Consider the following 16,198-nt stretch of genomic DNA (forward strand, 5'->3'; position numbering starts at 1 on the left):
TGTTTTATACTGCATTTTATATAGAAATTTGTGGTTGTTTAAAATTAAAGGGACTAGTAGTACGAGGAAGCCCGATGCTAGCCCTAAGCAACAAAGCACTATTATAGAAAAAAGGAAATCATGAAAAGAATTGTCTTCGCACTTTCACGTTGCTGATTTTCAATGAATATTTGTTTGAGTACAATGATCATATTCACACTTGCATTGATGCACCACATGGTATTATATCCTAGATGCATAGCACGTGTTTGTATGAGTGATGACCCGATGCTGAGAGTGTGAGGTATCCCAAGCCATAAGTCTAGATATTCGATTCCTTCGGAGTTATTTGGTGAGGTTTATCTATCATCTCCTTGATTATTTAATCAAAAGAGTCGACCTTTTTTCAGGTATGTTTTGTGTTTATGACACATCTTGGGGCAAATCTCCAAGGTGTAGGAGAGTTGTAGTGGAGCCGCAACAATCAACTAAGGGGTGCTCCATATTTGTGTTCTACATGGTATACAACACCAAGATGTTCAAGAACTCCTTTTGAGGAGTGCGAAAAGAATCATTCATTCGACTTAAAACTTGAACAAACCCAAAGTTCTTAGATGCTCCCAGTCCTGCGGCCATGTGGGGTGGTTTCAAGTGAGTAGTAAAGGCCTGGCTTGTGCCTTAGAGCCAATGTTGGGCCCATTGTAGGTCCCGACAATGAGATATATCTGATTTGAGGATTGTGCTGATGTAACTTTGCATAAGGGAGGATGTTAAATTTTTCATTTTTGCACCAAGTTAAAATTAGATGCTATTTTTAGGCAAATGACTTTTTCTAGAAGTTTTCAAGGTCACAATCCTAAATTTATGGGCTTTAAAACTCAGAAAATAGCCCACATAGACAAACATTTATGTTATTTTTTCTAAAATTCACCCAAAAATTTTCTCAAATTTCTAAATCTCCACCTTTGATCAACAAAACATTTATCCACATATTTACAAACTAAAAGTCACAAGGGTTTCTTAGTTTTTATCTTAACATCCATCTGTTTGAATTCTTCTATTGTAGTAAACCTGTGGGTTTCTTACATACGCATGCATCTCTTCCGTACTCCCTATGGTACACATATTTTCCATGTATAACTTTTCACTTTTGATGGCTTCTCTTTGTGTGTCCATCATCATCCTTTGCAAGGTTCCTTCTATTCATAAGAGAGGTTGATGCAATCCAATACAACATGGAATTATTGCAATTTTAAGCTGGATATGTATTTAACCTCCATAATTGTTAACACATCAAGGCATAGAGACCCTTACATAAGAGTAGTCATGGAAACCTCTATGCTTATTAGAATAGTGTTTTGACTTCTTTCAAGGGCAACGATCATCTATAACCTAGATAACATAACTATTAAGGAGCTTTGAAATTTTGGTTCTTACATTTTGCATGACTATACTATTTTTTAAAGGTTTGGTTTTTGGCAATGGAATTGAGAATATTAGAAAGGACTTCTGGATAAGAAAAAAAGGATGAGTGGTCACTACCTTCAATAGTGAACACTTTATTTGGGGGATTATCTTGCACTATTTGTGCTTGTAGAGATGGTGGAATTACATGGTCCATGGTTGTCTTTATGTAGTATCGCTTAATACGACCATATCGAGTCTGAGTTAATGTAAGGTTCTCAAAGAGTGGTCCATAAGGTGAGGGATTCAGTAATGTGAATGCAAGATTTATATCCTGCAAAAAACACCAATAATTTATATTGTTACTCTATTTTTAGATAAACTAGTTTTTGGTGATGAGGTTAATATGCATTTGTCAAAATAAAAGACTAGTTTGAATGTTGTTCATAAATAAAATTCCCACTCTTTGCATAACATTGTTAGAGACTAGGTCATGTAGACCCTAAAAGAATTTCCTTGAGAAAATACAAAAGTTATTAATAAGTTCTTAGTAAGTTACTTTTACTCAAAAGTGATTTTCAATACCAAGAATATAGGGTATTTGTTAGATTTTTGTTTTTTCTAACTATTCAAATTTCCTAAGAGTAAGATCTATTGACTTTAAATATGAGGGACTAAACATTCAAATTTGTGGTTGAATTTTTTTACTATATACCCATGCTCTATAACTATATTATGTTTCGTAATTTATTTAACTTTACCTTTTTGTTCCTCTTTAAAAGGTTGGAGATATGGATAATTTGTTAGTAAATCTTGCATTTTTATGGGTGTCTCAATGTGCATATGGAAGGTTGCATGCTTTTGCACACATTCACAAATGAGCATCCAGACTACATTAATGAACAACGAGTCCACTTAGTTTCGTACCATGGAACACAACTATAGACAATCATTGCATTTTTTTATAATCTACATGATGAGATTTTTCATACAAACTATATGGTAAGTAAATCTAATTATGTATCTACATGGCAACATAGATGTTGGTAGTTATTACAAAATGGAACAAAAAACATGCATTGCTTGTTTTACATTTACTTGTAATGTACGTTGCAAAAAGAAGGGGTATGAGAGGAATAATGACCTTGACTTAGATTTGTATTTAAATTATTTGATTAACCAAGTTATGCATGCACTAAGATTTTGCTAGAGCACCAAATAGTAAATTCTTACCTCGATTAGGCTTTTATTATAAAAATATTGTGCAGCTTTTGCAAGATTAATATAAACTTATGTCGGCTCGGATGAAGAACCATTTGCGAAATTGAATAGGAAAACTCTATTTTGGATTAATTCTTGTGAAGCCTAGAAAATTCAAGAAGTTCCAAGAGAAACATCAAGTGAGCACACAATAAAATAATGGTAATAAAATATGACACAATGACTATGCTTGATTCTAATTATCACCACAATAATTTCCACCACAAGAATTAGGGCCATGATCATCATCAAAAAAATTGTAATTATGTTTTTAGTTTTTTTTAATTTTCTTCACAATTTCTATCACTCTTTCATTAGTCATGGCTACTCCATCATGACATGCCTACATATTTGCAACATAAGCACATCTAAATTCATTACCATAGGCATTGCTATGATAATCATGATGTTCTTGATGTATGAAATGAGTGTCATAAAATGCAATAAAACATGAAATAAATTATCACATTGTAGAAAGCATAGGTCTTATGTCTAGTACCTCGAAATCTTGTATGGGTATGTAGCTTTCCCCATTCCTTGGCATAAATGCAGAAAGGAATATTGCTTTATCTATTTTATTTGGAAAATTTTCCATTGCATAAGAGATGGCACCTCCTCCCAAGCTATGTCCAACAAGAATAACCTAACATATTAGAATTTAAAGAAATTAGAAGTGGTTGTATATTCAAAAGGTAATGTATGGGCTCTAGCAAAATAAAGTGACTGGGAAATTGACAACCAAATCAAACCTTCTCATCAACATTTGTAATGTTGTTCTGTAAAAACTCTGTCAAAGGCTTCACATATTGAGCTACAGAAGTCACTTGGTCTGCTACTGCTTTGTTGATGCCATTTGATGTGATATCTAAAGCAGTCACATTGTTTCCCTTGCTTTGTAAAATTGTTATGATTTTGTATCAACACCATGCCCCGTGGCTTAAACCATGGATGAGTACAAAATGGTTACTTGTTCCTCCATCTTGAGATAAACCAACTTGTACCTATTTTCAGAATCATAAATACAAGGGCTAAACATGAGAAACTAGTTGCATGCAAAGTATCTATGTAAATTCTAGTTGTGAAGATAAGCTAATCATAATCACCTTACATTCAATGCTACAAGTTTGGAATATGTGAAGTTTTTGCTATAATTCAATTTAAGAGGAAGGTGATGGTTACATCATGTCATAAGAACCTATGAAGAAATGCACACATCTCATCAAACTTAGATACAACATGTCTCATTAGTATGCACATTCACCCCTAACTTGTTGGTGTGGTTTATCATAATTATAACTAGAGTATAAGCTAGTTCTTATCTTGTACTAATCAATCACTAGGAGCTTTTGACTAATGTGTCTAGATAAGAGAAAAAGAGTTTTCCTACCTAATTTACTAAACAAAATTACACACATTTTGGGATTTTTGGACCTAGCGAAAAGGGCGCTCTCTTCCCATATAGATTAGGGTTTTAAAAATTCACTATATAGGCTTTTTCTCCTCATGTGTAGAATTTTTTTCTAAATAAGTAATATTTTCCTATATAGGCTATTTTTTCCTATGAGAAGAAGTTTCTAGCTAGGTAATATTTTCCTATATATGTTTTTTTTTTCTTATGTTGAGAAAAAGTTTCTAGATATGAAATTTTATTTCAATAAATTATTTGAAATAATTCACATGATGCCATAATATAGTGGTACTATATTCTTACCCAAGTAGATCCCTATTGGCTAATGAAATGGTAAACAAAGATATTGAATTGAACATTAAGCTCAATCCTAGGCAAGGTGGGCAATGTGTCCATAAACTCTTACATGATTTGGATAAGCACAAGAAACTTATCTATGTAAGCAACAACTACAAAATTATAAACCTTAGAAACTTAGAATGCCATATATTTTTGTAAGTTCAATATGCTTCTTTAGAGTCTAGTTATGCTGAAGTTTCCCATAGTGGTAGGCATAGAATGTTGATGCTTATTTTAGGACCTTGCTCTTTATGCAAGGTTGAAATAGAGGATTCTTCTTATCTCTTTTAACAGTGTCCATGCATTAGAAGGATATGGAAGAAGTTGTACAAATGGCACAATACAATTAGTTCCTAGTTTTTATAAATATAAAACTAGGTTAAAAGGTGGTCAACTTTAAATTATTGATCAATTATAGCTACACTTATCAGGTTTGATGCACCACTAAATAATCTTCACAGGATTAAGAGTAAGAATTTCGCAAAAGTCTATAATAGGGGATGAGAAGCAATGCCAAACAAAGTGGGCCTGAGGAAAATAAAGTGGACCCATAGATCCATCTTAGTTAGGGAGTTTCATCCCAATTAATGGGAGTAGTTCGTGGCCCTTAGGATGTGGCATGTCTACATTTATCCTGCATCTTAATTGTGTGTCTTTCAAAGCTTGCTCTTGACTTCTCAAAAGGTTGATGTGCGATTACCTTGTACGTTATATTGATATTGGTATACATTGTAGTATTAACACATACAAGGTTGCATCCTTGAAGAAGATGGGCCATTAGGATTGATATTGAATGGCTCTCCCAACTATGATGATGTACTCAATAGATTTTAGGCTCAGGGACTTTTTAGTAGATTAGGTCATGGCACTGAGGCTAGCTTATGGGGTCTTGCTTTATAAAGGGGTCATGGGACTTGGGATCGTTAACTTGGATTATTTAGGATTTGGATTGTTGATATCTTTTGAGAGCTAGCTAGCTATAGCTAGACTCAACCTTAAGGCTTGGGGCTTATGTGATAGATTACTTATATCCCTTGCAAATAGGGGACCTGTGTCTCCTATGCTAGATGCAACCTTATTCCACAGGCCACTCCTACCACGCAAGTTGAATGATTCACTATCGCAAGGTGAATAATCCATAGGGCACACGCACTCCTACCACGCGATTAGTTGAATGATTCACTATCGCATGGTGAATAATATTCCATCGGTGACCGAACTAGCGATTTGCATGTTCAAGTGGCGGGAATTCTTAGGAGCGAAAACTACGACAGAAGCACATGATCTGGGACTAACTTTGATCGTCGTCATGGAGCGAGCAAAAGCAGCAAATTAGCGCTATAATGTCATCTCATGAGCTCACCAGGGCGACATGGATGAGGAGGATAATAATGGCGACAGAGGGGCGGCGGCAGTAGCTGGATGGACGATTCGTGAGACTGGAGTTAGCGATGATGATCTGTTCTGCTTTGCGGATGCTATTGAATACCGAGAGAGTGTAAGATCCACCGATTATTAGAAACGTGGCACGGTTATATGTCGTGTGTGCGTGCGTGTGTGTTTGTAACACCTACTGCACAAGTCAATGCCCAGTGCAATATCGCGCGAGCTTCCAACATGAAATAAGCATACACACGGCTACTCCATCAGAAATTTCTTTCGTGTGTGTCTTCCTCTCTTTAATGCTACAACCAACCCGTGAAATTTCTCTCTAATGAGTTCTCACTCTTTGATTGAAGAGGCCGGCTTTTCCACAATCGCACTAAACTTTGCCATCGATCATGAAAAGCTTCATTCTTCGAGTAAGTTACTCATGAATATATGTGTGCATCGCGTGGGGTTATGCTTTATCTAGGAAAAATTCATAGATAATGATATTTATAAATAGGATTTGAATGCACTCGATGTAGAGGATATACATATAGTAACTTTAACTTCTGCTCAAATCATCATAATTTAAGACGCATGGCTTTGAGTGTGGTGCCTTACCGCACAACATACGTTTGATCCCAACTCAAAAGAGTTTTAAATTATAATATGACCTAAAAATTAGCTATTGCTCTACACTGAATAAAGAGAATGAGAGCCAGTGAATAAGAGCTATGCTCCTCCCCAATGTAAAAATAAGTTCTTATTATGAGTTTAAGAAGTATGATTACTCAAAAGGCTTAGGTAAATATGGGAGTGCTTTACATGAAAAGGAAACGATGTGTAGGTGTAAGAGCATTAAATAGGCAAGTTCTCTACATGTGCACACAACATATGAAAACCAAAAGTACTTGTAACCACACAATCTAATGATTGAAAAGAAAATTTCATTTAACCATACAATTCAAACACTAGTTGGTTGCAAAGCTAACATCATCTCTCTTGATATGCTAAGTCCAATATCATCTACTAGTTGTTGGCACATTAAATAGAAAAGTTGAGATTTTGGTTCAATCACTAATCGACACTTTGCCTTTATTAGCCTAGATGACTTTGGCTATAGATGTCCTATCATTGTGACAAAGACCCAAAACAAAGGTTGTGCTCCATGGAAGTTTGACATTGACAAAGAGTCCTTCCAAGCATCAAATTATTTTTGTTTGTAGAATCTTTTTTCTCTAGTCATGGTTAACACAATTTCATAGTTCTTGTGCGAGTTACACGTGATGCCAATTGTTCTAAAGCTCATTTGAAAATGTAGTTCACATATCCATTGTCTACTTAAATGCTATGTTTCTTGATAGAAGTTGCCAACTCAAAGTCATGTCATTTGATAGAAAAGGTTTGAGATATTGACATCACATTTTCGAAATCCATGATATGAACTTTAGAGTAAATGTATGTCAAGCATCATGTAGAATAGGCACACGCAATGAAAAACATTGTCTGGATTGAATGGTGAGAAGTTCTTATTGCTACTTAACTCATTAAAATGCTTTTACTCATTCAATTGATAGTCACCCAATCTTTTATGTCATTGAAGGATGCTCTCATGAATTATATGATTGCTATTTTACATTAAAGTCTAACTAGCAATAGTTGTGTATTATCATGTGCAAGCTCCACCTACTTTGCGATTTGCAGGTATGGTGACGATGACATTTCAAATTTTATTTCTATATTAGACTTGGGCTATTGGGGTTTGACTTTTTTGCCACACACTGGGACATCCCCTTTTATATGGCATGAAAAGGGTGAATACACAAGCTACCAACTATATGTGTCAAGGAGAGGGATTGGGAGAGAGAAAGAAGAGAGAGAAGACTGCAAAGAAGAAGAAGAAGAGCAGAAGAGAGAGAAAGATAGGTACGAGGAGAGAGAAATATTAGAAATTGAGAGAGAAAGACAAGAAGAGAGAGAGAGAAGACATGGAAGCTTGGAGAGCAAGGTGAAGGAGAAAGAAGACTTGTATTAATTATCTGATAATGAAAAATTAAGTCTATTTCACCTTATATACCAACCACCAGTGTAGCTAGTATTTCCCCATTATTAAGTCCCCCTCTCTTACATTCCATCCCCACCCGAAGGTTTTTGCCCTCAAAAACAATTTGGGCACGTGTGGTTACTGGGAGAGGCCGATCAGAGTACTACTCTGCTGCATTATTACAAGGGTATACTGATGAATGAATAGGTATTATTGTGTATGATGGGTCATGGGGTATGTACGATACATGGACTCTATTGAGGAGTTATAAACATGAGTTTTGACCGAAATATCTAGAGTAAATGCGGGCTACAGACAGTGGACAGCAAGCTGTTTACTATAGGACCCTGCTATAGTGAATTTATCATAACTTTCTATGGGAGGCTCTAAATGGGGTGTGCTACACATCAAAACGAAGCTCTCGAGAAGTACTTTCAGCCCATATATGGTGTGCATTGTTGTCTGTAGTATATAATAGAATCTGCTTTAAAATAGAGTGTTGTCTACTAGCTAGATTTCAGCCAAATCTGCTTCTAAAAGTTATGGAAACTCTTCCAAAATTGAAGTTGGCCTCCAAAAAGCTTCCTTGAGTGGTAAACCTTGCCACTTAATCAAGTATTCCATGATTGAGCGAGAGCGAAGCCTCTTTTTCCTTTGTCCTATGACTTTTTCGGGTATGTATTGAATGATGCCTTCTTCATCTATCTGTGTGAGTTCCTCAACATAGTCCACTGCTGAGCCAATGAAGGGCTTCAACTGACTCACATGGAAGACATTATGGATCTTCGTAGATGGGGGTAATTCCAATCAATATGCCAAGTCTCCCACTCTCTTGATAATCTAGTATGGTCCATAGAACCTATGTGCCTACTTATTGTTGGACCCGTCTTTAAGGGAGGCATATCTAGACTTAGGCACTTTCAAGAGCACCAAATCCCCTTCTTGGAACTCCACTTCCTATCTTTTGTCATCAGCATAAAGCTTCATTTGATCTTGAGTTCTCTTCAATTTAGCTTTACACTGCTTTGTAGATTTATTTTATCATTGAAGATAACCATAGGAAGGAGCACCTTGTAGCCATACAGGGCCTCAAAAGGTAAAACTCCAATGCTAGCATGTGTGAAGTTATCATAGGCAAACTTAGCCAAATGCAACCATGAGTCCCAAGCATGCTGCACATCATGATAGAAATGCCTGTCGTAAGTTTCCAGCCATATGTTAACCCTTTCTGTCTAACCATCTGTCTGTGGATGGTAAGCAGTGGAAGGGGCTAACTGAGTGCCCATAGAGCTGAAAACTGCTCGCCAAAAGTTACTCATAAACTTAGCATCTCGGTCATGCACAATGACCTATGGTAAGCCATGTAATTTGAAAACATATTCCATGAATTGGCTGGCTACTTGAGAAGCATTATACTGAGTCTTTGTGGGGATGAAATGGGCTACCTTTGTGAGTCTGTCCACAACTACATAGATGTTGTCCCAACCTTTCTTGGTCACCGGTAGGCTGATAATGAAGTCCATAGTGATGTGTGTCCACTTGCCTTGAGACATAGGCAATGGCTGAAGTAAACCAGTTGGTTTTAAGGTGTTGTCCTTGTTTTGCTGACAAGGCATGCAGCCCAAGACAAAGTCTTTCATATCTCTCCAAAAGCCCTTCCAGTAAAAGCTTTTAGCAATTTTGTCATAAGTCTTAAAGACTCCCAAATGACCAGCTATAGGGGCTGAATGCATCTCCTGGATGATTTTCTGCTTGAATGGGGAAGCATGAGGGATGGCAATTCGGCCATTATACCATAAAAGCCCATTTTTCAGCTGATACGAAGAGTTTTCAACACATTGTCCTGATGCCAGGAGGCATATTCCACGGTGGATTCCGTGAGGTTTTACGGTGGATTCCGTAAACTTAGATGACCGGGGCTCATACACAAAGAGGATTCTTAGTGCGAGAAGTTGATGGGGACGCCTGTCCTTTTCGGGTGTTTCATTAATTTAGTGTGTACATGGGTGATTCCATAGCGGGTGATTCCGCAAAATGCATATTAAATTAATAAACGTTTATGAGTTTAGAGTGTGCACTCGTAATAAATTAAGATTAGGATTTATTTCTAACCAGTTGATTTATTTATGTAGTTGAAGACTGCTAGGTATTCACTTTTGTCGGTTTAATTGTATTATTTTATTAACGATTGTGAATGCTTCAGTTGATATGTAGAGATAGCAGCAGTGTGGCGGAGGAAAGCATTGGAGTCTAGCGAGTATTCGACCTTTGGACTATATTTTGATAGGCGCCACGCCTATATTTTGTTATGTCTATAGAGACATCGATTATTGATTATTATTTTGTATGCGCCTATGCGCCCGGATATGTTATTTCTATTTGGACATTGAGATTGGGCGTGCCAGACTCTATGGGCACCGTCCATTAGCTTTATTTTTCTATTTTTGTAGAAAGCAAACTCAAAAGCTAAAAGCTTGTCATATTTTTGTAATTGGGCTATTATTGAGCATGAAGATTGGAAATATACATAAAATACATGCTTTGTGACGCGCTCACACAAGGCATGGGGGAGATTGAACCCAATTTGTCTCTTGCCTCTTGTCGTGCATGCTTTTACATGGTTTTTTGTGTAAAAAGGTAGAGTTCATTGTTCTTGGGGACCTTCAGGGATTCACTACGTGAGCTATCTGCGACTGATCTGCGCACCATGTCCTTGCTGTAATTTCTGAAATACATTGTTGAAATCAGTGTCTAATAGGTAAGCCTCCTGAAGCTCATGTATCCAATCACTGTGTAACTCCATGATAGCAGAGACTTTACATGCCCACATCCTAGACAAGGAATCAGTCATTATATTGTCCTTCCCACGAGTGTGGGTGATGTCAAAGTCATAGTTCTGTAAGGTGGCTATCCATCTCCTGTGCTTCGGAGTTAGATTTGACTGAGACAAGAAGTACTTGAGTACTCTATGGTCACTTTTCACTCTAAACTAGTTGCCATACAAATAATGATTCCATTTCTTGATGGCATGAAGGATGGCCAGCATTTCCTGATCATAGACATTCATAACCCTCTCATTTTCAGCCAGCTTTTGGCTCTCAAAAGCTATAACCCCATGTTCTTGCAGCAAGACTGCACCAATTCCTCTCCCACTAGCATCACAATGAATGGTGAATTCCCTAGAAAAATCAGGGCATACCAAGATAGCGCTGAAGTAAGCAAATCTTTCAGCTGATTAAAGCTTCTATCTACCAATGAATCCCAAAAAAATGCTTCTTTCTTCAGCCTATCAGTGAGAGGGGCTGCAATAGTGGCCTAGTGTCGAATGAATCTGTGGTAAAATGAGGAGAAACGCAAGAATCCTCTCAAAGAGGTAGTATTTGCAGGTGTGGACCAATCTCTGACACACTGCACTTTCTTTGGGTCAGCTCTAATGCATGCCTTAGTGACAATGTGTCCCAAGTACTCAACCTGAGTTTACATGAACGAACACTTTGTCTCCTTAGCAAAGAGTCTATGCTGTCTAAGTACATCAAATATCTGCTTCATATGCATAAAGTGAGCTTCCTTTGAGCGACTATAAATGAGGATGTCATCAAACAATACCAATACAAATTTGAATAAGTAAGGCTATAGTATTTTGTTCATGAGGCTCTGAAATGTGGCTGGTGTATTAGTCAAGCCAAAGGGCATGACCAAGAAGTGATAGAGCCCACGATCAGTCTTGAATGCAGTCTTTATCTCATCCCCTTTACGCATGCATATCTGATGGTAGCCGGATCTCAAATCAACCTTTGTGAAATACTTAGCTCCCTTCAACTCATCTAACAGGTCGTTCACCCTAGGAATAGAATATCTATTCTTGATAGTGATCTTATTTAGATCTCTGTAATCTATGCACATCTTGAAAGTGCCATCTTTCTTTTTGACGAGCAAGATAGGTGATGCAAAAGGGGATGGGCTAGGGTCAATGAATCCCGTATCTACTAAATCCTTGACCTTCTTGGCCACTTCTTCTCTTTCACATTGGGACAACTTGTAAGGGGGTTTATTGACTGGCTTGGAGTGGGGTTCAAAATCAATGGGATGATCAACCGCTCTCTTGGGAGGTAATGTTCTAGGTAACTGAAACAAGTCACCATACTCCGCAAGTAGAGCCTTAAGGGTTGAATTATCATGCATTTTTTGGGACTGATCTGCATTTTCCTTGTTTAATTGTAGCACAAAAATCTGGGAGCATTTCTTGATCTCTCTCTTGAGTTGTTTGGATGTAATAAGCTGAAATTCAGTGTTGTTTTTAATTCCTTACAGGTGAACAAGCTGCTCAGCCCTAAAAAATTGCATGTACAGTAATGAAAAATCCATGGAAATGGTGCCCAAAGTTTTTAGCCAATCCTAGTCCAACACAATGTCTATCAATCCCATATTGAGTGCAATCAAATCCACTTTCTGCTCATAATTTTCAGCAAGCTTAATAGGTACAGGTGGGCATACATGAGTACTAATTTCCTCACTTCCATTGGCCACTTGCACCCTCATTGGTTGCTGTGAATTAGAGACAAAACATTTCATCCTGTCCATGACTGCTCTATTTATGAAATTGTGTGTGTTACCACTATCTACCAAGACAAATACATCTTTCCCATGAATCTTGCCTTGAAGACGAAGAGTGTTGGGGCTCTTAGATCCTATCCAAGCATCTAGGGAGATAGTACAAACAGTGGCAGCAGCAGGTGAACCATTCTTATCACCCATATTTATATCTACATGACCACCGGGGTCAAATTGAAAGGTGTCAGCCGGGTCAAAGAATTCTTCTTGCCCACATTCCTCTTCAACCTCATCATTTTCGACAATGATTGCAAAGGCACTTGCATCCTCATGATCCTCATCAAATTCGTTAAAGACTAACATGCTATGTACCCTTACTTTTGCATTCCTATAAGCACATTTAGATGTATGCTCGACTGTATACTTTTCCCCGCATTTAAAGTAAAGTCCTTTTTCTTTCCTTTCTTTGTAGAGGTCCATTGGGATAAAGCGTTGACCACCAAAAGCTAAAGCATTTTTACCCATGATGTCCCCTTGTCTATTTTTAGCTCTTCCTTGATTTGCAGTCCTAAAATTACTATTTTTCCTAGAGGCATTAAAGGTGGGGTATGTGGGGATCTTCGGGGTGCTGAATGGCATATTTCCACCCTCATAACCTGCCCCAAACTACCCGGGCCTTACAACACTTATTTGCTTCCCAAAATTTGACTAAATAGGTCCTCTTTGCTACCCAAACACTGGCTGAGACGCCCCTCTTTATTGTCCATGCTGAAATGAAGCATCTCGGCGGTACTTACGAGAGTACCTCTCAACTAGCTCAATAGATTGAAAAAATCTGATGGACTTTGGGCTGAAACATCAGCCGAGAGTTGGGGATCCAAACCATAAATGTACTTGTGAAGCTTTGCATCGTCACTAATGGACTCAACATACATTGTAAGATTGAGGAATTGGTTTGTGTAGTCACACACCATCATCCCACGTTGCTCTAAGCCATACTATTGCCTTGCGAGCTTCTCCTTCTCAATCGAAGATACAAAGACTTGAATCTTAAGAGCTTTGAATGCATCCCAAGTCTTAACAAGATGATAATTTTCCCTCTTTATGTACCGCCACCACGTGTGGGCAAAGCCCTCTAAGTGTATCATGGCAAAGTGTATCTTTTGATCGTCATTTCTTGGCATTATGTCAAAGTAGTCCTTAAGCTTCGAGAGCCATTCTTCTAATTCAACTGGGGAGGACGACTAGCCATTGAACTTTGAGAAAATGATTTTGTCTCTCAACTCCCTTTCATGGTTGGGGGGCTGTCCCATATACCCAAAGTGGGGCTGATCCATTGGGCTGCCAAGAAATGACCCATTGAGTGATTCCTTCCAAAAGATGGCTTGAGCACGCATAGGTGGCATGGGCATGGGTGGTGGCTGAGAGTTACTCCTTATTCCATTTTTTGTGGGCTCCTCATGCCTTTGTGATGGCTCTCCTTGCTCAAAGCTGATGTTGGGATGCCCGTTCTTCCCAAAATACCTTGGGTATTTCCATAGGCTGCATTCACGTATGGGATGGTCACTCTTTCAGCTTGCATGCTTGGTCTATGGTGCATAGATCGGACGCCGTATGCATACGTAGTGAGCATTGGAAGGTCCCCAAGAACAAAAGAACTCTACTTTTGCACAAAAAACAAGGAAGAAAGCTTGTACGACATGAAGCAAGAGACTAATTGGGTACAATTTCCCCCCATGCCTTGTGTGAGCACTCCACAAAGCATGTATTTTATATATTATTCATCTTCAAGCTCCAAAAATAGCCCAATTTACAATTAGCACGCTTTAGCTTTTGTGTTTGCTTTTGTGCCACTAAAGAATTAAAGCTATTGGGCGCCTAAGGAGTCAGGTGGTACCCAAATACAATGTCCAATACAAATATTTAAATCGTGCGTCCATGCACATACAAAAGTAATAAATAAGTATCAAGAGCTTTAATAAATAAGCTTGTCAAAATATTGGTGCCATGCCTAAGATGCGTGCCCATAAAAAATTGATAATAATTTGAATACACGCTATCCTCCAATGCTTCCCAATGCCACCGCTGCTTGCTCTACACATCAATGAAGCATTCATAATTATTAGAAAAATAATACAATTAAACTGACAAAAGTGAATACCTAGCAGTCTTCAACTACAAAATAAATAAATTGGTTAGAACTCAATCCCAACCTTAATTTTTTACGAGTGCACACTCTAAACTCATAAATGTTTATTAATTTAAATATGTATTTTGTGGAATCACCCACTATGGAATCACCCACTTACACATTAAATTAACAAGACACCCGAAAAGGATAGGCGTCCCCATCATCGAGATTTTCGCACAAAGAATCCACCTTGTGTATGAGCCTTGGTAATAAAATTTTACGAAATCCACTGCAAAACCTCATGGAATCCACTGTGGAATATGCCTCCTTGCATCATACCCCCGGGGTGCGATAGCAGTTGTCCTCAATTGCTATTAGCTCAATGTGGAGCTAACAATGTGGGAAAAGCACTTAGGTCTCTAGCATGCATCCATTGGGCCTCTTCAACAGGATGATTTTTAAACTTAACCAAATATCTAGAATATCTACGGCTAGTTCTAGTGGTCATAAAGTCAGTATCTATAATAGTTTCAGGCTCAAGAATTTCAGTTTCTTCGTCTAGCAAAGGAGGGTTTTCATAGACAGGGTGTATAGGTAGTTGTCCTCTAAAAAGTCATAATAAACTGATATGGAAGGTGTTGTGGATTTTTCAATGTTGTAGTAATTCTAGTTTAAATGCATTGTCATTGATTTTGTGTATGATCTTGAAAGGTCCATAAAATCTAGGTTCTAATTTTACAACGGGGTGTTTATCTACACTTTGTAATCTTCGCTTTTCAATTCCTAACCAAACATAATCATCAACTTTAAAACTCATAGCTTTTCTTTTCTTGTTTGCTTGTTTTGTGTATGATTGCTGGGCTTTGGTAATCATATCTTTAACTTCGTAAAAAATAGTAGCATCCATGTTAGCAATATCATCAACAGTTTGAATTCTGTTTGACAATGATGTAACAGGTGTAGGCAATCGATATCTATAAATAATTTCAAATGGTGCTTTCTTTGTAGCTGTATGTGGTGTATTATTATATGCAAACTGAAGTAAATATAGATATGTATCCCATGTGTGTAGTTTTGAAATTGTGTAGGCATGCAAAAGATCTAAAATGATACTGTTAGTAGCTTCTGTTTGACCATTTGTTTCAGGATGAAATGCAGATGAAAAATCAATCTTTGTTTCTAAGTTAGCAAACAAAGTAATCCAAAAACTATTGCAGAATCTAGAATCACGATTAGAAATAATAACTTTTGGTAAACCATGGCTAGTGAAAACAGTTTTCAAGAACAATTGAGCAGCTTGAGGTGCAGTTAAGGTTTTCTTGCATGGAATAAAATATGCTTGTTTGCTAAACCTATCTACAATAGTCCAAATCATATCATGATTAGCTTTATTATTAGGTAAACCAGTGATAAAATCCATTGAAATCTGTTCCCATGGTCGTGATGGAATGGATAAGGGCATTAGTAAACCATATTGTTTACCATGGTGTCTTTTAACTCTTTGAAAAATTAGGCATTTAGATACAAAATTAGATACATCAATGTCCATGTGTGGCCAATAAAAATCTTCAATCAGTGTACGCAAAGTAGATATGATTCCTCTATGACCTTGGTATGGGGGACAATGAATTTCATGCAAAACAAATGATCGAAATGGAACAGTCACACATAATCTTTTTTCATAAAACATAAATCCATTAGTGTAAGACAATGA

General features: G+C 37.4%; 1 pseudogene across 1 annotated transcript; it reads right to left on the minus strand.

Moving 5' to 3' along the window:
• Positions 1–1,155: 1,155 nt before the first annotated feature.
• On the minus strand, positions 1,156–5,701 carry LOC148032535 (putative methylesterase 11, chloroplastic; annotated as a pseudogene). Its single transcript, XR_015691722.1, has 5 exons — positions 5,687–5,701; positions 3,393–3,644; positions 3,143–3,286; positions 2,617–2,748; positions 1,156–1,717 (listed from the first exon to the last, which is right to left on the minus strand). The product of XR_015691722.1 is annotated as a putative methylesterase 11, chloroplastic (transcript).
• Between the last annotated feature and the right edge of the window lie 10,497 nt (positions 5,702–16,198).

This window comes from Lygodium microphyllum, chromosome 8, assembly GCF_053477565.2.
Source record: "Lygodium microphyllum isolate KBCC chromosome 8, Lygodium_microphyllum_v1.1.10, whole genome shotgun sequence".
Lineage (NCBI taxonomy): Eukaryota > Viridiplantae > Streptophyta > Polypodiopsida > Schizaeales > Lygodiaceae > Lygodium > Lygodium microphyllum.